The sequence below is a fragment of the Haplochromis burtoni genome, unplaced genomic scaffold, assembly GCF_018398535.1.
Source record: "Haplochromis burtoni strain Fernald_Lab_line unplaced genomic scaffold, NCSU_Asbu1 Contig_338, whole genome shotgun sequence".
Classification (NCBI taxonomy): Eukaryota; Metazoa; Chordata; class Actinopteri; order Cichliformes; family Cichlidae; genus Haplochromis; species Haplochromis burtoni.
The window spans coordinates 389,067-413,424 of record NW_024582699.1 but is presented as its reverse complement, the minus strand read 5'-3'; the positions used below and the strand labels follow the sequence as shown (position 1 = coordinate 413,424).

At 41.4% G+C, this 24,358-nt stretch overlaps 2 long non-coding RNA genes across 3 annotated transcripts in view; one reads left to right on the top strand and one right to left on the bottom strand.

The window, feature by feature from the left end:
* LOC102290975 overlaps positions 1 to 24,352 on the top strand; it is a 49,027-nt gene extending 24,675 nt beyond the window's left edge. Inside the window, exon 3 of one of the 2 annotated variants that reach the window (XR_006055432.1) lies at positions 23,569 to 24,352. This is a non-coding gene — a long non-coding RNA (uncharacterized LOC102290975). Of the gene's footprint in view, positions 1 to 23,563 lie in introns of both variants that reach the window. The other variant, XR_006055431.1, reaches the window with a different exon arrangement.
* On the bottom strand, positions 19,150 to 23,489 carry LOC102289962. The gene is made up of 3 exons (XR_317035.3): positions 23,286 to 23,489; positions 22,901 to 23,204; positions 19,150 to 22,808 (listed from the first exon to the last, which is right to left on the bottom strand). It is a non-coding gene; the product is annotated as an uncharacterized LOC102289962 (long non-coding RNA).
* Positions 24,353 to 24,358: the final 6 nt, after the last annotated feature.

The following is a 24,358-nucleotide window of genomic DNA, read 5'->3' as shown; positions in this document are numbered from 1 at the left end:
CAAACCACCTCATAACGATCCTCTAGTAGTGCCAGTGCTTTAATTGTGAGTTATTACTTGGAAGATTCAATACAGCATTTTAATGTTTATAGCTGTTAGACTGAGTTAAAGGATGGCAGTAATCTGTGGTTTCTTTGACAGTGGGACTTCGTCTGCAACTGAAACCTTTATAGGTTGCCACAGTTAGTTTATTTGACTTTTTTATGGCTGGTTTTGCCTGCATTACTGTAAGCTTAGGACTCGTGATTAGGATGTAATAGCTGTGTGAGAGATGTCACTGGCTTCATATCCATGTAGCGTATTTGCACAGTGCATATGTGCATGTTCCGGGTGAAGTGACTGCAGAAGGCAACGTGAGCGGGAGCCACTGCAGTGTCACGGTTGTGTTCACTGAAGCGATTTTATTCTCAAAAATGGAATAAAAGCCAACATTGTACTTGTTGATTTATGAACAGTATAAAAACATTACTAAAAAACTGAGCTGTGCAACTGACCACAGAAGCCAGATGACAGTAAGGACCACAGCAACCACTAACCCAACCACCCTGCAGTTGCAGAAATGTAGTATAGGCCATGAGTGGTCAGTTGTCAGTTATCACATTATTTTTTTTGCAATTTTGTCTTTGTACCACACTGTACTTCTAAATCATTCAAACAAGGTGTCAATGAAGTGCCGACTTTCAGTTTTAATTCATAGGGTTTACACACACAGTACTGCATTAACTGTTTAGAAATTATAGCCATTTTTTACACATAGATCCCCATTTTCAGAGGATGTGCTCCTCTCACTCACACGAATGCACACAGACAACCAGACATGCACAATGACCACAAGGCCCCAGCACTGGACCACTCAGGGGGCTTGATGTTAATGACAGGGTCTGTAGCTGAACTGAACTGTACAGCTGGTCCCAGCTGCCCTGCGCAGCTGCAACACATGACAGAGAGAAGGAAGAGACGAATTAGAAGAGAGACAAATATGGTTAAGACAGGGAAAGTGGACCAGAGAATGCAACAAAGAAAATCTGTGATAGACTGATGTCCTGTTTAGGGTGTACCCTTGCCCAGTGACAGCTGGGATAGGTGGTTAAGAAGATGGATGGAGCTGATGGATGGACAAAGAAATACTACAATGGGGCGAGGATGAAAATGCAAAAGCGAAAGCATTGGAATCAGATTGAATGTAGAGGGAGATTAACTGGAGGGTCAAGGGCTGTCAGTATAGCAAAGAGATAACAAGAAAGAATAATTAAGAAGAACAAAGAGTAAAAAATACTTTTTTCTTTGTCTCTAAGCCTTAAATGTTCCCACTGAAACATCCATCTGCAATGTTTCCACAAACATGTCGACAGTGTGTCAGAAAGAAAGATCATTATTGTCTCCAGTTGTTCAAGGCCCGTTCCTGTATCTTTGATTGTACATGCAAAAGGGTTTGCACAATGGAATCAGACCTTTAGCTGTCATAAAAGATTATATTACATTTGCTATTAACTTTGCAAAGGCAGCAATAAAAGAATTGTAAGTGTAAAACCTAAATACACGTGTATGAAAACATTATTTGCCTTTTTGAACACAAACATGATTTTTCGATGGGGTAAAGAAGTGTGATTTCTGTGAATTTGGTGTGTTGGGGAAGTATGTGCTTTCTTTTCTTTTTTGCTTTCATGATGCATTGTAGTTTCTCCTCAGGAACACATGGCAAGGTATTTACCAAGCCATCTGCTAAAATCGCCTGGCTGAATTGAGCTGACGTCCAGTTGCTAAGGAAATAGATGCTTTTCAAAAGGGCCAGCCAGTGTTGCACACCTGTCACTGTAAAAGGACCCGGTCTCTTTCGCTCTCGCTCTTTCTTCATCGCTCTGTGCATTTCTCTCTCATCCGTCACATACTGTTTTCAAATGTGTATGTCCCTGCCTCAAACATAATTCAAAATTATTCTTTATTTTTTTTCAGATTTGGTGCTTGGTGTGTGTTTGTTCGAATTGTAAGTTGCTTTAACTGTAAAACTGAATTGGTAACTTCTACTGCTGATAGAGATGACTTCATGATGCGTCCCTATTTCTCATTTTAAATTACAACAAACTGCTTAAAAAGCGCGTGATTACTGAAACGACCGGTTAAATGAGCTAACGTGCGTGTGCCTGAGAGTAGCAAACCTGAGAATGGAGCACGGTGCGCTTCAGCACAGTTGGGGCACGTCAACGAGCAGGTGGTTATGATTGCTTTAGTGTCACAATCCTGAAGCCTGCGGCTAGACACTTTTCCCAGAAGAAGTTAATGCAGTTGGAGAAGTGTGTCTGGGGCTTGTGATGAGTTTCAGAGAACGTGGCTGCAGGGCAGGGTATGACCTTCGGAGAGAAGCTTTGTCATCTCGAGCCCGAGCATTGCATCCCTGTCTGGACAACACCTATAAAGGTCACCACAGGGGCAGATTTCTGGTCATAAATCAACAAGGTAACTTGGGACGTGCTGTCCTTTTGGTCCCAATTCCGCTGTCCTGCTTGGACCTTGCCCTAGATTCGAGAGAAATTATATCATAGACGACCGACATGACTGATGGATTGAACTTCTCCAGGTTCTTTCCCTTAAAGCTGATGCAGTAGATAAAACCGATGTGAGTGCTTGCTATGTTTACTTATACTAATGCACAGATATTTTACACTGACAGAAAACTGTGAGTTGGTACTTGCTCTGACCATAAAGCTGACAGCATAAACACAACAGTGATAAGTGAGTTGGCGTCCTTGTAACCTTGCTTCATAAGGTGAAATTCTGGGTGCACGATCAGAGCTTTTGCTTCGCCTTTGTACTTGACATCAGCTTTTGTATTCTACACTCTCTGCAGTATATTATTACTTTACCATAACAGGACCATTAGGCTTCCATTAGTGAAATATTAATATGCATCTCAGAAAGATAATTGCCCTCACCGCTCTCATCACCCAGACATCATGTGAACTTCGAAACAATCCCTGCTGTCTGTCCGCCACAGAACAAAAGAGCCTTGGATGGAGGAGGAACATCTTCATTTCCCTCACAGAATACATTAGGCCTGTAAGTGGGCTTGGTTATTGCTGATGCCCGCGTTTGCGTCGGGCACCTGGGATTCTCCAGACCTGTTTGATGTGGCCCTTTTCAAGCACTCTGATCATCCTGTTAAATTGCGGCTAATGGACAGGGCCTGCCACTCGGAGAGGCCTAGACAACGGGGCGACAATTTAGTGACATGCACACACCTGTCCTTTGTAGTTGAGCGAGACATTGTGTGCACAGGCACATTAGTCTCTGCGGCGCTCACACAGGCACTTTGTGGGCTGCAGCGTAGCCAGAGCTGCCATTTAGGCCTGAATAACCCCAGGTGCCATTACCTTGGGTACCTGAGTATCCCCACACAAATACTCTGACCAAACAATGACCAACAGCCAATGGGGTGAGGATGGTGGTGGAGGGGTGTGCAGGGTGCTTGTGTGTATTATATTGTGTAGAAATAAGTATTTGTGCTACTGTGTGTACATTGTGGATTTTCTTCTTCACTAGGGGGTAGGGCTGATGCATAGCTGCACCTGTCTCTACAATGGAATCCCCCCTCAATAGACAACAACAGAAGGGGGAGGCGGCAGCGAGCTGGGGGAACTGTCGAGACACAGCCCACAAAACACCCCATACTGGTTCGAAACGTCGTACCTTGATTGCGTCTAAATGTTAGCTTGAGACCACAACATTTTAAATTGGATTATTTTTTAGTTTGCATGAAATATTTACAGCTTAGTATTGCAGCTGTGACATTTTTCCTAATTGGCAAACCCTTTTTCCGAGCACACTTTTGTTTTTTCTTCCTGATCAGTAATCTTTTTCTATTAGGTATAAATTATACAAATAATTATTCTTCAACAGCAACCAAAACGTAGGGAAAAAAAATTAAATAAGTGGGCCCGTGTGAGGGAATTGACACCGCTCATACGAAGACACCATCAGCTACTTTTCTGAAGTGTGCTGGAACAAATAACCGAGCAGGTAACTGAGCAGAACCTTTGAGAAATGTCCGAGGCTTGGCTCCAAACCAAGCCCATATTGAATGGCACCTAACAGTTTTAAATCAAGTCTGTGTGCCCAGCATCTGATGTGGGAGGGACTGGGAAAGGCTTTCTGTGAGCGCACCGGGAGATTTTTATATTTGAGCTTAATATGTGTGTGCGCGTGTTTGTGTTTGTGTGGACAATGACAGTATCTGTTGTGCCAGAGGAACTGATGAGCAGGTGGTCTGAGTGGGATTCAGCATACTCTCTCTCCCTCCTATTCACACTAGCACTCATCTCTCTGCTGCTTCTGTATTTGTGCGTGTGTATCTGTCTGTCTTTCAGGCAGTCTCACTCTCTTTCTGCTTTTCTTGTTGTATTTTTTGTTATATGTGAATCATCGTGTAGAGGTTTAGTGCTGGGATGGGCTGGGCGGAAAGTAACAACTTACTTCTTTGAAAATTCGATTTTTGCTGTTTCGTATGAGGAAAAAAGTATTTAAAATTAAAACTGAGATGAATGTAACCATGTTGCAGTACACTCTGTGGACCTGACGTTGAATATAGTTGATTTTTTTTTTGTTGAAGTTTTGACACCCTAGACGTATCTTTGATGTTCCAATGAATAAAACATTACAGGAACTCTCCTCTTCAATTACCAAAGCCGTGCAATATTACATGACTCAGAGGACTCCGGACAATACCCTTCATCCTCACACCCATGCACACACATACACACACATGCATACTTTACATACCTTCACTAACCAGATGTCTACAGTATGTCTATTGATTGCTCCAGTGACACGGTTCAGCAATGTTCCATTTAAGCGATGCAAACAAGACGCTTACTGTCCACACGCACACACATATACGCACACTCGAGCAACTCCGTACAATGCAGCGTGCGGTGTGCCTTGCCTCGGCAGGTATGATATGACCCATATGTTCCTGGTGCTTTGTTGACCTGCTTGGACAGTGAGACCGTGTTGAATATCGACTCCATTCAGAGGATCAGGTGTAGATCTGCACCTTTGGCTTTGCTCAGACGTGGTGTCCCATGTCCCTTTTCCTCTCATGTATTTTGCAACAAGTTTAGCAAAGAAAGTTTTAAAAGTGAACTTCTGTTTCTGAAACATTGAAAATATGGACATGAGGCAAACCTTAATTGTTTTTTGGATATAAAAGAATTGCAAGGTGAAATGTAACTTTAGCAATAAGTACTGTCAATTTTAAAGTACCATATGGCATGTTTTATGCTACTCTACAGTTAAATTATACCACTGAAAGTGGCCATTATGGAACCTGGGTAAATTTACTCTTGAAAGTTTAGTCATTTATTATACTGAATAACACTTAAACTGTATTATTTAATGTTTAAAATTCTGGATGCTCTTGTTACTTTTAGTTCTTGTGGTGGTTGAAAATGTGTAACTTACTAAAAAGCAGGCTCTGAATTCTTGGTCAGACTCATCATTCATCTTTTATCAAACAGGTCCTATTGTAAATCCTGATTTTCCCATCGTGGTATGTACAGTAGAGATGCACTGAATATTCTTGGTCGATTGAGATTTCCAGTGTTTTCTTTTTGTCCTAGGTGCTTATCTAGGATTCTAGCTGCTAGCTTTAGCTTTATCTGTCTTCTTAGCTTCTTTAAAACATTCATCTTAAGCTATGCAAAGGTGATTAAAGTGTGCCATGAAGTTAGTTGCTACAATTTCTTTTGTGGTGGTCCTTCCACAGTTTGCTTTGGTGAAATTTGAGAATTCACTCACAGAGCTAACACGGGCAAGTTAGCATGCAAGCTCTCTGAGCGTGTGCACGACTGTTTACCCATAAAAATCAGCTGTTATTAGTTAATTTTATTCATACTGAAACTGAAAATTATAATAGGACTGATATTTTTCAAGTGATACACAGCCAAGTGTAAAATTAAAACAAACAAACAAATAAAAACTTGCACCATAAATAGCAAATAAAGCACATGTCAGGTAAATAGGACATCTGACAACATTTGCTTTTTTAAAAAATGTGCATAAAATTTTATATTTTATGTATGCACTAACTAATTATACATTAAAATATGTGGTTCTGTGACATTTTATGGCATAATTGATTGTTAAAAAGGATGATATGGCGATTAAAAGGGGGAGGGGGGTTGAAACTCTGGTTCAGTGTTATGATTTGTCATATTGTGGACTTATCTTGTATTTGCTTTAGTGCTTTAATTTAACTGCATATTTGGCATACAATTATTCACATGACACATATGTGACACGTGCTGTGTCGACCAGCGACTGAGCAAGATATAAGCCGAGTATGACATGGAAGACTGATGCACTTGTAACAATAGAATGACAAACATTCCTACAGAGCCATCTTAGAGGTACATTGTCTCTGTGGCTGCACTGTATTTGATCCGAACGATTTCCAGAGTGCGTTCATAGTAGCAATCCGTTCATCATTTTCCTCTGTATCACTTCGATTTGCGTCAGCCCAAGGCAAGACAAAAGCCAGCCAGATTTAAATATGCAAATATTTTAGGAATTAGGGGGTTGATTTAAATAATGATGTGAAACGATGAACTGATTTTTCTGGAGAGGAAGAGACATGGTAACTGTGCGCCACTGTCCTTTCTCATTAGCCACAGCACATCAAGCCTGCAGAAGCTCCGTTACCCTTTGTGTGCGCTTACACTGTACGTGTGCGTGCGTGTGTGTACATGCATTGTATAAACCCTGTCTTTTCTGTATTGCTCTTTAATTAACAAATATTTTTTCTGCATTTCTATCAGATTCTTATCAGAAACTTTTTTGAAACCTCCAGAAAAGTCGAGCGAGCGACTCTGTTCGGTAATGGAAAAGAAAGCAAAGTTGTGGACGTAAAAATTCATCTGAAACACAAGAAATTTTTTAAGCTTTAATCTTACATGAAAATCTTCCACCGCACCAGCGGTATGTCATCATTTATGCCTTGACGCTCTCAGCAGATATTTAATTGGAAGCTTCAGTCAGATGATCTTTTGTAAATAATACTTTTAATGGCTCTACAAAGTGTGTTTGTGTTTTGATGCACGACTGTAATCTGTTCATTTTCATCAGGGCTGGGGTAGTTGCTTATTGGCTGTTCAGCTAAGTTGGGGGGATGGGGGGGCACTTAAGAAAATGAGATAAGGGGTTTAATTTTATTATCATTGATTACAAAGTCCAGTAAGAGAGGGGGAGTGCATGTGAAATGTAATTATATCTAAATGTATATAGATTTGTTTTAAAATAATTTTTGCATTTCTTAACATTTTAGTGTTTGTTATTGCGTCTGTCCTTTCTGCTCATGCAAATGTGCATGCCCCGTTGTATGTCTGCAATTGTGATTATTTCATGAACCGAGCTCTGAGTGGGTGTAGTCCATTGACCAGTACATAGCAAGCTATGCCTTGGCAGGTGTGGGATGCTACGTGGGCTAACTGAAGTCCCTCAGCCAGCCTGTTAGCCAGCCAGTCAGTTACACAGAAAGGCAGAACACAGCTGTCTGAGCAGGCCTCCATTATCCGGCACTATCTATTGATTTACCCTGTGGGATTTTTCCTCTTTGGCATGGGATCATTTGTGAAGACACACCACTAATGTACAAGCCTCCATACACACACAGGCATGTGCACTTTCACACATGTATGCACAGATGCAACACATTTATAAATGGAACACACACATTTGTACCAACATCGGGTAAAATCAATAGCCGGGGGGGGATCTGAGACCTTATTTTTCATTTTCTTATTTCGGTATTGTCTCTTCATGACATTGAGGAGTGCCCCTGTTAATGCTACTGTGTGCTGCTGTTTGGTTTTCTGTAATTATAGAGCAATGTAAAACACAAAGACCCTTAAAAATATATTTATCTGATGCTCTAAATGCTATGGTGGTAAATTTAGATTATATCATGTTAATACTATTAACAACCATAGGTCTGTTCGGCATATTTCTAAATATGTGAAATAAGAAAATAGACTGTATACGTATCTCAATAAATTGTTTCCCCCCCCCTATTTTTATGAGAAACTAACAATATAATTTTAACAGATTACAACATGCAGACACAGATTATTTGCTTTAGGAGAAAATCAAGCAGAAACAACCAAAAACTGCAATGACATGTTTGCATTCGTATCCTCCTGTGTGTAATTGCATGGGCAGCAAACAAATAAGCATCTTAATGAGTGAGTGAGCACAAACAAACCAGCAGATACAGTATGAGCAAATGTAAACTCCAGATGATCATGATTCACATATTTGTCCCAAGTAGGCACCCTTCAGTATTATTGCCAATAAATAATACACGAGCCCCAGCCTTTGTTTATGGTAAGATGTAAAGCACGATCCTAAGTATTTTGCAGCGATGCCAAGAAATGCCACTCAAATACGATGTCCTCCTCCATCCTCTGTCCCCTCCCCTTCCTCTTACTTAACATGCTCTGTATTCTTCTTACAGCAGGCTAAGGAGACTTTGAGAACAGAGCGGGGGGGAAAAAGTTAATAAATAATAACAGCCGTTAATCTCTGATGGAAAACATCTTTTCATATGAAAATCTCCAGGTTGATCTCCCAATCCAACCACATTGTCAATCTGGACTATGGAGATGCTTGAGGGAAAGGCTCTGTAATCTGCTTTTAATCTCCGTCTCCCTCCCCTCCCCGTGCACAATATCCTCAACAGCAGCTGTTTAGTGCGCTCCACTTGTTTTCATTACTGTGGATTGTCTTTGAATATCACTCTAATATTTAAAATGTCTCTCTTCTGAGATTTTCTCCAGAGATGATAGAACAACCATTTAGGGCTATTGTACAGAAGGAATGTGTACTTGGCCAGCCTGTATCTAATTTGGAAATTATAGTGATTACGAGCTAAATATAAAAACCCGGGACTTTGAGGCTGTAAGAGGCCTGCAGCGAAGGCTTACTGTATTGTTTGCCAGATGCACACACAGAAGCACACACAAGTGGGCAAAAGCACAAACAAGCACAATGGTGGAAAAAAGCTGTCTGATACGCTAAGTGTTTCTGTGTTTAGTTGAGTCTGTGTCATCTTCTCTCTTCCCTCTTATTTTTTCACTGTCCTTCTGTCTGTCTGTGCAGTGGGAAACATTTGGAGCGATGCTGTTAAAAGCCCGCAAGCGGGGATGCAGGGAGCCTCCTCGGGCTCTTAGTCCATCCTGGACTTTAAATGGAGCCACACACACACGTACACACACATACACATACGATGGCTAACAGATGTTAGCCAGATTACACGCAACATGGGCCCAACTTCGCCTCAACTGCCACTGTCTGTTTGCCTTCACTCAAATGCTGCAGATTTAAGTCCTCTCCCATCTCTGTCTGATTCCTGCTTAAATCCAGTGGTTAAACAATGATCTGCAGGGTCAGGGATGCTGTCTAGTAGATCTCTGGTTGCTCGCGCTGCGTGTGAGCAGGGGGATGTTGTATTGTTGGGAAAAGGGGAGCGTGACGAGAGTCTGCTGTGGATATAATTAATAGGCCACATGCGGCTGCACCAAATGTGTCACAGTGAGGGGAAATCAATCGATGAAGTCTGCCGGCATAAAGGGTGTATCTGTGGGGATGGAACGATTGGGGAGGGGGCTGGTGGTAGAGTGGAGCGTATTGGGGGGAGGGGCAGGAGAAAAAGTGGAGTGGGAAAGAGGAGGGAATGAATGAAAGAAAGACAAGGATGAGGAGGAAACGGAGACCTTGGAGGACGGCGCAGGAGTAAGACCATGTTGCAGAGGTGAATGGGGACACTGAATCTCCTATCTAAGCAGGATAGGAATCACAGCCTTCAGCGATATCCTGCTGCGACATTTGACATGGAAATTCATGACCGTGTCAATATATGGACATAACATAAATCCAACACATACATCACTGGAAACTCCCCGACTGCATATTTAGCAGCTCCTTTGATTCATACTTTTAGCATAGAAGTCACGGGCAGTATCCAGCCTTTATTCCTCTCCTGCCGATGGTGCAGATATCACCAATGCTTTGGAGCAAACTACAAAACAACATTAGAATAGCTAAAAGCGATGGCGTCAACGCTTTGGTCTGACCACCCAAGGAGTAAGATGTCCTGCGTTCTTAGGCCCCAAACTCTGCAGTTGGCCTGTTTTTTAAAGAGTGCATATCTAAGTTTGGAGGCAGGGGAGGAAATCAATAGAGATAAGAGTTGGATAGAGAGCTGTGTGTTGAACAGGCTGGCAGCAGACTGAGAGGAGCAGCCTGTCACCAGCTGCAGGGCCCTCTCTGTGCGATAGCGTTGGTGTGTGTATGTGTGGATACGGGGACATGTAGGCACACAGTGGCTGATAGTGCTGCCAGTCGCCAGACACCCGTAGATGAGACGGGTGGCGTCTTTGCAGACAACTGCTGCAGTTGCCCTCAGAACATTAATTTACGTAAAAAGAAAAACACGAAAAAAGTCTGCATTCGCATTAACTGACATGTATAAAATGACATGACGCCGCTGCACATTTATGTAAACGGGCTCATGAGGTAATATTAAGTTCCAACTGCACCTGTAAACTGTCTCTGAGCTTGGGGGCCAATTTATCCAGCAGATTAAGTGTACTGTGCACTCTGAGTGTAGGTTGTGTAAGGATGAATACTGTCAATATATCTGAGTAGATTGTATTTCTGAGGGTTCACTGCTGTAGTCACGGCACTACCTTAAATACAAATTTGAGGTTTAAATAAATCCGTATTGGACGTAGAAAAGCAAAAATCCTAAAAATGCATTCTGTTATAATTTAGGGATTCTTTTACTGCCAATAAGGAATCCACTATTCCCATCACAATGTCAGAGGATTCAGAATTACACGGCCAGATTGCCAACTATATATGGACAGGACTGTAATGATGAGCCTAACACCTCACTGTCTCTTTAGGATCTCTGTGGCTTTGTCATATGAGACAAGGCAAGTTTCACATAACTCAGTCTATCAGGAGTTGTTTGCTGACGGTTAAAGAGCCCTCCATGTTTGCTGCAGGGTGTGTGGATGCTTGGATGACAGTTGGTGACCAACACAACACATGACAACACTTTTGAAATGACATAGAGCATGTCTTATATGTTCTAAATCATTTCATGAATTTAAAAGACACACCTTTAATTTATATGTATGTAAATGAATTTCTGTACATGTTTTTTTTTTTTAAATACTGCTGGTTTATTTCAACTGATTCTGAGTGGAAAAAAAAATACTTTGTACTGTGGCTGTGGTTTGCAGTAAAAAAAAGTTACTGAGGAATCACATCTTTCTTGGGCCAACTCTTCATTAACTTATTAACTTCTCATGCATGAGTCCATAAAGCCAATACGGTGGCCCTTAAAGGTCAAATGTATCGCAATTTAAGAAAACACCAGAAAATAGAAAGACACTGCAAAAGCACACAAAGCACATTGGAAATAAAAAAAAAAACCCACATAAAAAAGCAGAAGTGTTTTTGGGGAGACAATAATATGACAGGCCAGCTGCGGAAATGACAAGCTAACAGTAAAGAGCTAATAGCAAACATGTATCTAGAGTATTTTTTGAATCGTGCGATTAAAACTCCCATTACCTGCATCTTTCTATCCCTCACAACACTGATGGATAATCTCCATCCTTTAAGCTTGTCTCAGTACAATCCTTCACATGTCTTGGTTTCTGTCATTTCTGCAGCTAGTCCGTCATATTATTGTGTCCCCAGAAACACTTGTGTTGTATATTGGAGATTTTTTTTTTCCAACTTCTTTTGTGTTTTATTGAACTTTAATTGTGTTTTGTGTGCTTTTGCAGCATTTTTCTATATGCTGGTGTTTCCTTAAGTTGCAGTCCATTTGCCACCAAAGCCAAAGAGTGACCACATACAAGACAATTAAACATATAAACTCAGGTCAGTTTGGGACATTGTCTGAAGGTCAGTTTACAACAGGTTTCACTCTAGTATATTAGAATTTTATTATCGGAGCCTCTTAAAAACACACATGCCCATTCTGATAATCTGATTGAGTTCAATTCAGTTTTATTTCTGTAGCGCCAAATCACAACAGTAGTATCCTCAAGGCACTCTGATACCATCAGGACATGTGTACTTCGAGCCTGAATCAGCACACAGGGTTACGTTCTGTGAAAGTTACAAGAACAAGGTTGGCTAGTGACATTCATGCAATTCAGCATCAGTTCAACAGAGATTACAGACACAAGATCACAGCTGGTCGTGTCTCTCGGTTATGTCGTTGAGCTTCCTCAAGACAATTGTTTTGGAGAATCCTCTAAGCAGCAATTTCATGTATACAATAATTCTAATTTGCATAAAGATCAAGAGACATGTCTGTGATGCATTTTCTCTATATTCTTAATCCAGAATCAAGGAACAGAGCAGCTATCACACACGGAGACTCACAAAGCACTAGATGTTAAAAAGTGTGGTTACGCTAGCTAAAGATGATGCATTTTGGCTTTCCATCTGAACACCTTGTTGGTGACACTCTAGATTAGGTTTGTTAGTTTTAGGAGATGGGGGAAGCAAAAGAGCTGTCATTTGGTCTGAGGAACACACAACCCCACACCCAGCGTGCATGGTCGCTGTAACACCCCTTGCTTCCTCCCCCTAGTAAACAGTCCATTAGCGTAGTGCTCCAAGGTAAACATATTTACTGGCTGGTGACGGCTTGCCAGTGTGGCTCCTCAGGCCCCGTGGCAGAGGGGATTTCATTAGGCAGAGGGCAGGGGGAGAAGGGAGGAAATTAATGTGCCATTCAAGATGATTTCTTTGTTTCCCATCAACATGATCACAGACAGGCCGCAGGGAAGAGATGATTTACGCACACAAAGGAAAGAGACAGAGAGAGAGAAGAAGGGTAAGAGGGAGGGAGAGAAAATATCACAAAAGGCTCCCAGTGCGTGAAATGTCTTCCTTTTGGTGAAAATGCTCTTGTCATGATTTTTGTTATGGCTTGAAGTGCTGGAATTGTTTTCAATCAGAAAAGCTTTCTTGTTTGTCATTAAGGATTGGAAATGGAAGTATTTCTGAGCAAAAGCACCAACAGGCACAGCAGTGTAATGCAATTTTTTTCCCACACTATCTACACACAGTAATCCAGCCATTGCGGTGATGTCCTGCAGCCTTGTTAAGAACCTGTTTCACACTATTTTTTTTAATACAGTTTGCTTTACAACCTGGAGGATATTATTCTGTGTCCTGGCTAGTTTATTAATAACCAATTAATTTAATGAAAAGTAAATACAGCTTATGGCAAAATGCTTGTTGAAAAACAGTCAGTGACACTGCTCTATTGTTTGTTTGTGTTACATGAAATTAAAGTTTTTATTCCAAAGTAAGCTTTCATTTTTCACATTCAGTCAGAGTTTCAATGTGAACTTAAGTCTATAATAGTGACTTGAAGAGTGTGCACAGCTTTACACTGTGGAGTCTTGCTATCACTCGCCATGTCTGAAATGAAACAAACTAGAACATAATGAAGGACAGTTCTGATCAAAAGTAGGCGGCTTGGAATATAAAAAATGCAGAAAGTGACTCAGATAAACTGGATATAAGCCTGTCTTTAGTTGGACAGGACCGCTCTTCAAAATAGAAAATTCCAATTATGAGGACAGCAAACCTGGTTTTCTTTGAAAAATTAAACACAAAGTACCTCATAATGAATGTTGCTGCCTAAATCCGGTTTTACATGTTCTAATGTACTGTTAATTTCTTTTAAGTTTAAGTATTTGTGTAAAAGCTGAATGGTAATATACAATATGTATCTCAGTATTTTCTAGGAACTTGCTAAGACCTTTAGTTTCAGTATAGTCCACAATATTTCAACAAAATGTACAATGAGAATTTAAGCAACTACTGAACATTGTGCTATTGATGCTTGCAGGCAGCAGCAGTTGTAAGCACAAGTAAATAAAGAGCACCTTCCATTCTTTTCCAAGTAGTTATTGTCATTGAAGACACACTACCTAATTGTAAGTGTTAAACTACTGAAAAAAGGTGCTAACAGCAGGATTATAATGTAATAGTAGTAACATAGCAGTATATCCAGTGATGTCTTGATGCATGCTCAATTATCCAGGTAAGGAAATCCCCACAAGTTGATTCTGTTCATTTGGACGTAGCGACAGAATTAACTTTTGGTATATCCAGTGATACAGTGCAAGTGAAATGTAAAGTCAAAAGTAGCTGAGGTAGTGTTTTTCCTGGGAATTTAAAAAGTGTCAAATAATTGCTTAGTTTAACAATAACTAAAATGACATAACCATGTAACATTCAATTCAATTTTATTTATATAGCGCCAATTCACAACAAAGTCGTCTCAAGGCGCTTTATATTGTAAGGTTGACCCTACAATAACAGATACAGAGGAAAAAGCTAACAATCATATGACCCCTATGAGCAAGCACTTTGGCGACTGTGGGAAGGAAAAACTGCCTTTTAACAGGAAGAAACCTGCAGCAGAACCAGGCTCAGGGAGGGGCGGGGCCATCTGCCGCGACCATTTGAAGTGAGAGAAGAAACACGGGACAAAAGACATGCTGTGGAAGAGAGCCAGAGATTGATAACAAGCATAATTCAATGCAGAGAGGTCTATTAACACATAGTGAGTGAGAAAGGTGAGAAACCAGCACAACATTTCTACCTGTTCTATCTTGGGTTGAGCTTTTTAACCTGCTCTTTTAAGTTTTGCCTTTTCACTGTGTGACTGCATCATTCATTTCCATTCACCCTTTGCGCTTTCTGTAATATGGAGTGCAGCTAGCAAGTGCAGCTAGTGAGCGCAGCTAGCAAGTGCTCCAGCGACAATCAATGGAGTCATTTTTTTACATTTTGGTCACACATCACTATCTGTTTGCATCTCCTCCTTTGAAGCCAGATTGTTTCCAGATTTACCTGGAACAGTTTTCCTGAGTATTTTGCAAGGAACTTTTGGACGTAGTTTAAGTAGCTCCCTTTTACAAGTCATCAGGCTGATACGTGGCTCTGGCACTTAGACATGTCCATTCTTGAAAGATAGTTAGGTCTTTTTTATTGGGGGATGCGAATCATATTAAAAAAGCAAAAGAATGGACCTCATCTTGCCATGAAAGGGATTCAATTGCCAAGTTACTTTTCAGCCTCTGAAAATGGGGCGCATTATATAAAAAAAACGAAAGTGTGCCCTTCAGTGACATCATGATTGTTTGATAAAGTCCACTGTGGTGCCATAGAAGCAAAACGCAAAATTTCTAAGTCATGCACTTATTAGCAGTGCTGGTGAAACTGCTTTAAACAATTCACACTTGTTTAACTTGTGAGGTTGATATTTACACACCATATCCAGACTACCTTGGAAATACATAAAAATACCTCAGAATTTACCAAACAGTTTTCAGGAGAAGGTAAAAAGTAAATTGTTTTTCATGTATTTTATTTTTTCTGACCTTCAAATTAATGAGAATAAAATGGAGCAATGCGTAGTAATGTGAAGAAAATGATAATAACAACACCCAATGTAAGCATGCAACAATACCAGGTATCCGACTCTCTTTTGTATTTGTGTAACTGCAGTGACTCTGCACTTCAGAAATTAAAATCTTTCTCAATTTGCTGCTTTAAAAGAGAAGCTACAATTTCCTGCTAACGCTAATGCTAAATGTAGCTAAGCAGATCCTCACATTTCCACTAACTTTTGCAAGCTGTTTTTCTATGTGTAAAAAGATTATAAGCAATTGTGCTGTGTCAATGCTTAGTAGAATTAAAGTTGTTTGTTTTTTTTAATTGTGAAGAGAATAGCATCCAATACTAATAATATTTTAAAACCGTGGAGCTCAAAATAATCATATATCTACTTAAAAACTGTGAGATCAAAGTACCTTTTTACTTTGCTTTACTAGTTACGTTGCTAAAGATGGGAACTTAATATCTAAACACATAGTGAGAAATTTATATTGTATAGCGCTTTCCTAAAAGCAAAGCAGGTACTGTAGAGCGTAAAGTCTGTGTACATCACAAGAATGTGTCCCTGCATGTGTCCTTACTCTGCTTCTCTTCATCCCCGTCTCCCACTATTAAGGTCATCCTCTGGATTATATGACACCTGTGACTGATGTGCTGGGTGACACGAGCTGCATATAAATAACTATAGAACAGAAGCACGCCTCTTTTTATTTACACACAAAAGAATGTATTTTCAGATGCCCGTCTCACTGTGCCAGGGAGGCAGTTTTTACTTTATGTAGCTGGTGACCTTAGACTGTGGAGCAGGTGTTTAGGGTCTGATAACATCATGACAGAGGGTACAGGTGTGACAACACTGAGACAGGAAGGACACAGACGCACGCATGCAAAGACACAGATTGTGTGTCATATTGAGTGGTACGGCTCTTTGTTCCCTGACTAAAAGACAGTAACCTCATACAGCAGGAGATGAAAGAGGACGCAGCTTTAAATGAAAAAAAAAAAAAACTAATTAAAAATGCCCACTCAACTTAAGCCATTACACAAATTCGCATCTCTTCAGTGCAAACAGCGCAAACGTAATGAATTCAATTTATATACATGAAAATAAGTATTTCAGATGGCGGGCGGATTGTTTGTTGATGTAGTTCAAAATAATCCCTCTCAATACATCGTCCGTGTTTCAGCACGTGCGTCTGTGTGCACGGATCTACATATGTAACGACCTAAAGATGAATGTGAGCTTTCATGCCGTCAGGGGGGGAGAGTTGTCCTCTGCACCATCATGTGGAGAGAAGCAGTACAGCAGTGACTTCATTGGCATTCCTCTCCTAAGGGTGGCGGGTAACCCAGCCTCAGAAAGTAATCCTTCTTTACTGAGGCGTGGGAAGGGAAGAGGACACAGTGTAAAGCTGATCGATTTGATCCTAACCGGGAAATTGTACATGTGGTTCCAGAGCTAAGAAGTTTGTCCACTATGCTGCTATCCAATCCCATACTTATACCCTCGGGACGAATACATAAACTGCTTCTGTATAGCGTCAAACCGTGAAGAGATGTTTATAAATTTGGAGCTACTACATAAAGTGCAGGGTTTTCCTTTTTTAAAAGGCCCTAACCCTGCGGGGTGATGTTTTGCTGATATCCAACAAGGCCCAAGGTACAGCCTTGATAAGGACTGATATACAGACAGAGAATGTTTTGTCTCTCCAGTTCTCATTGAGCATGACAGAGAGGATTTTAGAGAGACTGCACTGCCAGATGGGAGATTGTTCCTTCATGGGTATTGTCTGCGAAACGCCTCGGAATATGTCAGCTTTATCTGTGTTAAAACATACCAAACATTTTTGCATGTGATACTGTGGTACCGATGCTATAGCCTCTCCCATCTGTGCCGTTGCAAACTGTATCTCGGCCCTGCAGCATCCAGCACACAAGGCAGAAATAACTCCACTGATCTGAGGAGAAGGCTGCCACTGCCACATTTGTGATACGTAAATGTGTGAAATATTGTGATATTGAGACATGGTTCCAGATAGATTATGTTGTATCAGCGAGCTGTGTTTTATCCGTCCCCCTGCTGCTCTCTCCCTCGTTCTGTCCCTCTATCTCATTCACACACACACACACACACACACACACTGACACACATAACGCTCTATCATTTCCCCTCATCCGATGCAAGAGGTGTGAAAGGCAAATATATGCTCTCTGTCACTGTGGACATAATACCGAGGTCATGAATGGAATGTTAATGAATGTTTCGCCACATACTTCTATCAGTGTATACACGAGCACGCATGCAGAATCACACTCGCACACCGGGAGTTGCAAAGTGAGTACCGACGTAGCCAAAACCATAACAATACACTAATTCAGATATGCATTCCTTTGCAAGCGAGTGGGTGTTTCTTCAGACCACGGCAGCTTGCTTTGACTTGTACGTTGCGCTGCGAGAACGTGCAAAAAGGATGAAAACAAAAAGAAAAATCCCAAAACAAAAATTCAGCTGACCAGCTAGGTAGAGGGAGGCGACACAGTGAAGCCAAGCGGGCCCGCTTTCTGAATGCGTCCCGTGAGCTTCAAATCCGTGTCACGTTGGGAATTGCAATAGAGGAAACAAAGGGGGGACAGAGGGTGTGGGAAGGAGAGGCCGCGGCTCGTAGATCAAGAGGCTGTGTTTGAGTATCTTATCTCGCCTGTCGCCAGCTCAACCTGGCTCCATTGACTTTGTGTAGGGATTAGAAAGGCCCACAGCGGCTGATTATTTGGGTGAGTGAGCGGTTCCGTGTAAACAAACATTGTGCCCGGGATTCTTCCAGTCACAACATGGACGGTTGGCCCGTGACAAACAGCATATGCAAACACATACACACAAACATCCATAAAACACAGCCACTGTGGTGCGTCGTGCAGGTCGTGGGCAGCGGTGGTGGCTTCTCATCTATTGTCAGGCACTAACAGTTTAAACTTGTAGTCCAGGAAAGCATGTCGTTACCCCGGAAACATCAAAAGATATGCTTGGGTATATACAAAGTTCTGTTTTTGACTGTGAGTGGATCACATTGTTCCTTTGAAACATGCTAAAAGATGGCAAAAGAAGAATGAGGCTACTGTAACCAAAAACTGCTGGCATCTGTACACTTGCTAAAGCCAAGAGGAGTCAAGTGGAAGCATATTGGGGGTGAAGGGAAGCTAGCAATTATAAGAAAAAAAAAGTGTATTATAGTTTACTGACAACACAATACCGTTACTGCCAAGCAGATGGGATAACACCAAGTTCGAGAAAAAGCCTTTATTTATAAACACAATTCCTCTGTGAGTCTCTACAACCTACACTGTACATTAAAAAAAAAGAAAAACAGTGGTAGAGTGAGAAGCGCACGTGGAAGAGGCTGTGAATTCGACTGCATCTCCAGATATCCATTCCAGATGCTGGCTAGACTTGGTGGAGCCAGGGCCTGCTGCACTGGGGGTTGGATTTAGTTGTCTTTTCCTCCAGGTGTGATGCCTCATGCTGATTCCCCCACATGTTCCATGGGTCTTATCCAAACACGCAGGGGCTGGTGACAGCGCCGGTAAGGCTGCCCTGCCTCCTGCACCCCCCCCCGCCTCCCTTCCTCTATTTTTACCTCCCCTCGTGGCCCACCCACCCGCCAGCGCTGCAATATTGTGACGAGCGACTACTCTTCTTATCCTTACCTGTCATCAGAGCAGCTATGCTGAATCCCTACCCACCTGAAAGTCTACTTCCTTTAAGGAGCTTTTTTCCCCCTTTATTCCACTTTTTCCATTCCTTCAGACTTCTGTCTCCTCCTGGCTTTGAACCCTTTTGACAAGGGGTTATGTTCACACTGCTCCTCCGTGGGCTCTGGTGCTCTGCTTAGGTCTGGGAAAGACCAGTTGTTACTCTTGTAACTCAATCGTGCTCAGCGGTGATGTAGGACCTATTAAACTCGTCATATTTCAAGGCTGGTCAGTTTTAGGACAGTGCGCCATCGGGGAGTGTTAGGTGGTTAAAAAAAGCAAAACGGAGTGGAAAAAGAAAAATAGCAGCTCTGCCGTTTTGTGTATTTGTTCCCCCAGCTGAATGTTCAGTGTCGGTTTCCATTAAAAGGGTCAGTAAGCGAAATTCTTTATCCCACTGTGAACTAGGCTGGCTTAAGCTCTCTCTTTTTGCAGTTTTTATTTTTACTCTACACCATGACTCCATTCTTCCATTACAAAATGAAAGTTTCCCGTTAACGTACATGAAATCCTCCTACTCTTAGAGTGGTTTTTTTTCTTTTTCTTAGGGCAGGGACAGATAGAAGCAGTGGGGGCAAACATTATTAGCTAGCCCACACAAAATATGTTGTCTCATGGCTTGAGTTGGACGCTTTCCAGCACTGGCATAACCGAGGATAACATATTTATGGGAAGAAGAAACAAGCGTCCTTATTGAAACATGTTGGCCTTCATTTCTTTGACAGGAATCCGTTGCGGTTCATTAGTATTGCAACAGACATTGAGATGATTGATTGTTTGTTCCCATTTGAAGTTGTTTTTTTTTCTTTTTTAAGAGGGATGAAAAGTTTTATAAATTCATTACAAGTCAATTATAGAGTTACAAATTAATTACAAGGCTTTTGTTTTGAATGATGAAGTCATTAGATTAAAATGGCTACATACCCTGTTTTACTGCAGAAGCTTTAAAATGCAATTAAATGGTTGTCTTTTCTTAATCCATTAATCTATTCAGTTCCCTGCAAAGTATTAAGACACCACATTTTGAGTTATATCTTACAGACGCAAGCTAGTCTGGTCTGTAAAACAGTCCGTGTGCACACTCGAGTGTGTAAGTAGTCTTCTGTTATCATAATTTTACTTGGATACTTTGAAACTCCCCTTGAGCCAGAGCAATGTAAATGATTTCCTGATGTTTAAACCATCGTTGCTGTGATTAGACACAGAGGATCACAATTGCAGCTTATAAACTGCCTGTAATGTCCCCAGAGCTCATTAAAAAGCACAGAAATGATGGCAACGCTTAACTCTCTGCGAATGTGCAGTGACAGAAAGTGACTATGATTTGATTTTATTGTTTTTACAGTATAGTCAAAACCGTTGTGTCTTCAAACCGAAAGACAGAAGCCAAGAGCGTCAAATCCACGATGGTCCTAATAACGTGCATCTGTATCTTATCAACTCATTTTCTCATCAGGTTTTTTTCCAGCGGTTAATAATATTGTAATTCCCCTTCGGGGGGTGATTAATATGTTGTGTCAAAGTAAATCAGATTTTTTTTGGCAACTGAAGTCTAATGTGATGGGTGCAGCAAAAGTCAGGAAGCTGTGGTTTGGTTTGGGATCTGTGGTTCAGTTTCACTCATCATTGTTGCTACACTTCCACTCCCTTTCTTTTGGATCATAGAAATGCTGCTGCTGAACAGAAAAGTAATGCTTAGACTGAGAGTTTTCTTAGTTTGAATGAAGTCCAAGAGATGGACTTCATAGATGGTTCGTCGATGGGATGATTTAGAAATTACATGGTTTTATATGTAAATCTAATTTTTTCCTTATATTGAGGCGTATATTCAAATAAGTCATGTTTCTGTTTTGGGGTGTTTCTCATCGATGGGAACTAATTCCCCCTGTTAGTTCCAGGTGAACCATAGCTAGCATTCAGTCAAGCCACCTTTTCTGGTGACATCATTGCCGGTCATGTCGTCTTTTCTGCTCCAGCGAGAGCTAAATGTTGAACCTTAGTGAGGCCCCAGTGCTGGTATTAATTTCTTGGGCCTGTTGGCATCCATCCCCTGGCAGACCAGCTCCAGTCTCAGCCTCAGCCCAAGTTCTGGTTCCATCTCCATGTAGGAGTGTTACTGGAAAGCTGGACAGCGGGTCTGGCTCCCATAATCATTTCAAACCGATCTGCCAGCATCTGTAGCAAAGTTTGCAGGAGATTAACTAGCATTCAGAGTGGACAGACAGGAGTAAAATAAATAAATAAATAAATATATGTATATGTGTGTGTGTGTGTGTGTGTATAATGTATTAAGAGGAAAAAGAACACTCATCCTGCTATCATACATCATCTTTACAAACCTGTAAAAGAAATGAACTCCTTCTGCGGTCCATTTTTCTGCAATATGGCTTTACAGCTTAATACGATATAGTGCATGCATTTGTGGAATTTCTATGCGGTTTCCAAGAGTTTTAGCAATTTATACTGGGAAAGGGTTGTTTCCAATTGCAAACAGAAGGAATGGCTGAATAATGAAGTGGAATCTTTTTTCTTTTTTGCAAGGAGATAAGAAACTAAAGTTCACAAGTCGCTTCGTGTTAATATATTCACCACTCAAGGACTATAAGCATGTGAGCATGAAGAACAATTAAATAAATAAAAACACATTTGATGACCCATATGCAGTGTTCATACTTTGGATTGAAGCATATACACTCCAACTACTTTGTATTATGTTGCTTTAATACATGGATTGCAGGCTTATTCCATTCAAACAAATGCAGCTGGTGGTCAGCAATATGTTACTTCATGCTGTTTCATGAACTAGTTTGTCTTTGTCTCATTGGCTCTCCTGCCAAAGAAACTAGATATGTACTAGCTATACCGTTAGAGCATGCCCGCTGCATTCAGTAACAATTACTACATCTGTGGTGGTGATTATAAATGTACCTTACACTGACTGTGAGTCTCTGTGTGTAGAGGTGATCAGAAAGTCCCACTGGGTCTTATTCTGCCGTTCACAGGATTCCATTGGCTTCACGGGACACTGCACAGTTTTTGAGGCTATTAGTGAATGTTTAACGTTGAGTCAACATGAGGGAATACTGTACCTTCCCCAAATTTATGAGACCAAGATGTAGAATGATTAAACCTCACCTCTGACAATCATTATAACTAGGTTTGCTTGGGTAGGACAATCCAGTGTTTCCTCCTCCTTTAAAATAAACATTACGTTGGCCTGGATTTACAGTTTTCTGAGCTGAATCTAGTGAGTCCACAAAACATAAATTTCAGTTTGGAAAGAAGAGAAACACTATAACCTTTACAAGTATTTCATTATGATGAGGGAGTTTTGACACAACAATAGGTTCACATCCTGCCGGTGTTTCTACATAATAGCAAAGCACTCCCGCTAATCCTTTTTCATGCATCACATATACGTCATATATCACGTTTAGATGCTTTATTGAAGTTATCTGTGCATGAACTCTCTCCTGACTAGCTGACCTCCACCATGATGCCCATGAATCTCTTTCTTCCTGGACCAACAACTCCGCAGAGGTTTCTTCTACAAGCTGTTGTTCCTCCTGTAAACACAAATAGAATAGTGTGTATGTGTATCTGTGTGCGGATGGGGTTATTCAAAAGCTGTTCCACTTGCATGGCAACGCCTCATTACCCATACTGCCTTCTTCTTTGCCCTGAAGTGGGGTGCAGCTCCCCTCACTGGGCCCAGTTGTCAAGGTGACCCAACATGCCCCAGGATGGCAGGCAGGCAGGCAGACAGGCTGGGAGAGAGGGGGCTGTTCACCCTGTCTTTATTGTACGGGGCCCACCGTATGCTACCTGGTACACTAGACCCTGGGTACTTCCAGACTGCAGTATATCCCGGTGAGCAAGCAGCTGATCTCATTTTTCAACAAGCAGCTGCCCCAACATCAGGCCCAGGTGAAGGTGACCTCCCTTGCCTGTTGGTGTGTCTCCTAAAGTAGAGAGGTGCAGTCAGTGCTGTGCAAAATAATGCTATAATGAAATCAGAATTTGATTGTTGATCTGGCACCCACAGTATGCAAGGCTTGTAGACACAAATGCGACAGTTGTTGCAGAGTTATTGTAGCAGCCTGTGATGTTTGAACTGTGTTTTCTGCAAAATGAGACAGATCAGGAAGCACAAACAGGCCATTTTATCTTTGCGCACATCTATCTCTGTGTCTTGTTCATTCTCACACTATGCATTTCTCTATCCATTTACCCATTCCTTCCTCTTATTTGTGTCTCTCTTTCCCTCCCTCCCTCCCTGTCTCTTCCTGTCACCCCCCTCCCTCTTCTACTTCTAACACAGGACAGATTGGGAAGCCGCGATGGCGGCACAGAAGTTGAGGGAGAAGCTATTTATCCCAGACGGATCAGGAGGTGTGTGACGGAGGTGTGGACGGTTGCTGCAGGTCAGTGACGTTGGCAGGCGCCAGGCAGGCCGGCCCACATGGCTCGGGGACTGTGGGACTACAGACAGATGGCACCTGGTGGGTGACAAACAATTAACAAACCAACAAGAATAGCTGGATCGGCAGTATACCCACAAGCACAGGAGATAGCAAGAGAGCGGGTGCATCTGTGCTCTGAACACTTTTACTCTTTACTTTTCCTCTTCCCAAGTCTTGTTTTGTATAACAGTTGCAATTTACCCATGTGTCTTTTTCACAAAAACACTCTTGTTGTCGTGTCGCTATAGAACAGTCTAAATAAAGCAGTGTGGAGCATATGCAGCCAGCATATGTTTCTGTTTATTTCAGAAGAAGCAGTGGGTAATTTAAATGTGCAATACTGTGGAACAGCACATTTGATATCTACTTAAATGTTAAGCAAAACTTATAAACAGTTATATAAAGTTTGTCTTTGCAATAGCATTGCCTGCATTGGTTACAGGTTATGTGTAAAATCCATGCTGGGAATAGATTGTGTGGTTTATGGTCGTCACTGGTATTGGACTGTCTAACTACATTCAATTGTAATTAGACAGTCCACTTACTGTACACTGAAGATGGCCTCTGTTGTCATAAATGAGAAAATATGTGATTATTTAATCTTTTTTAAGAGTGACAAGATTGAAATTATTATCCATACTGAGCTCTGTGTG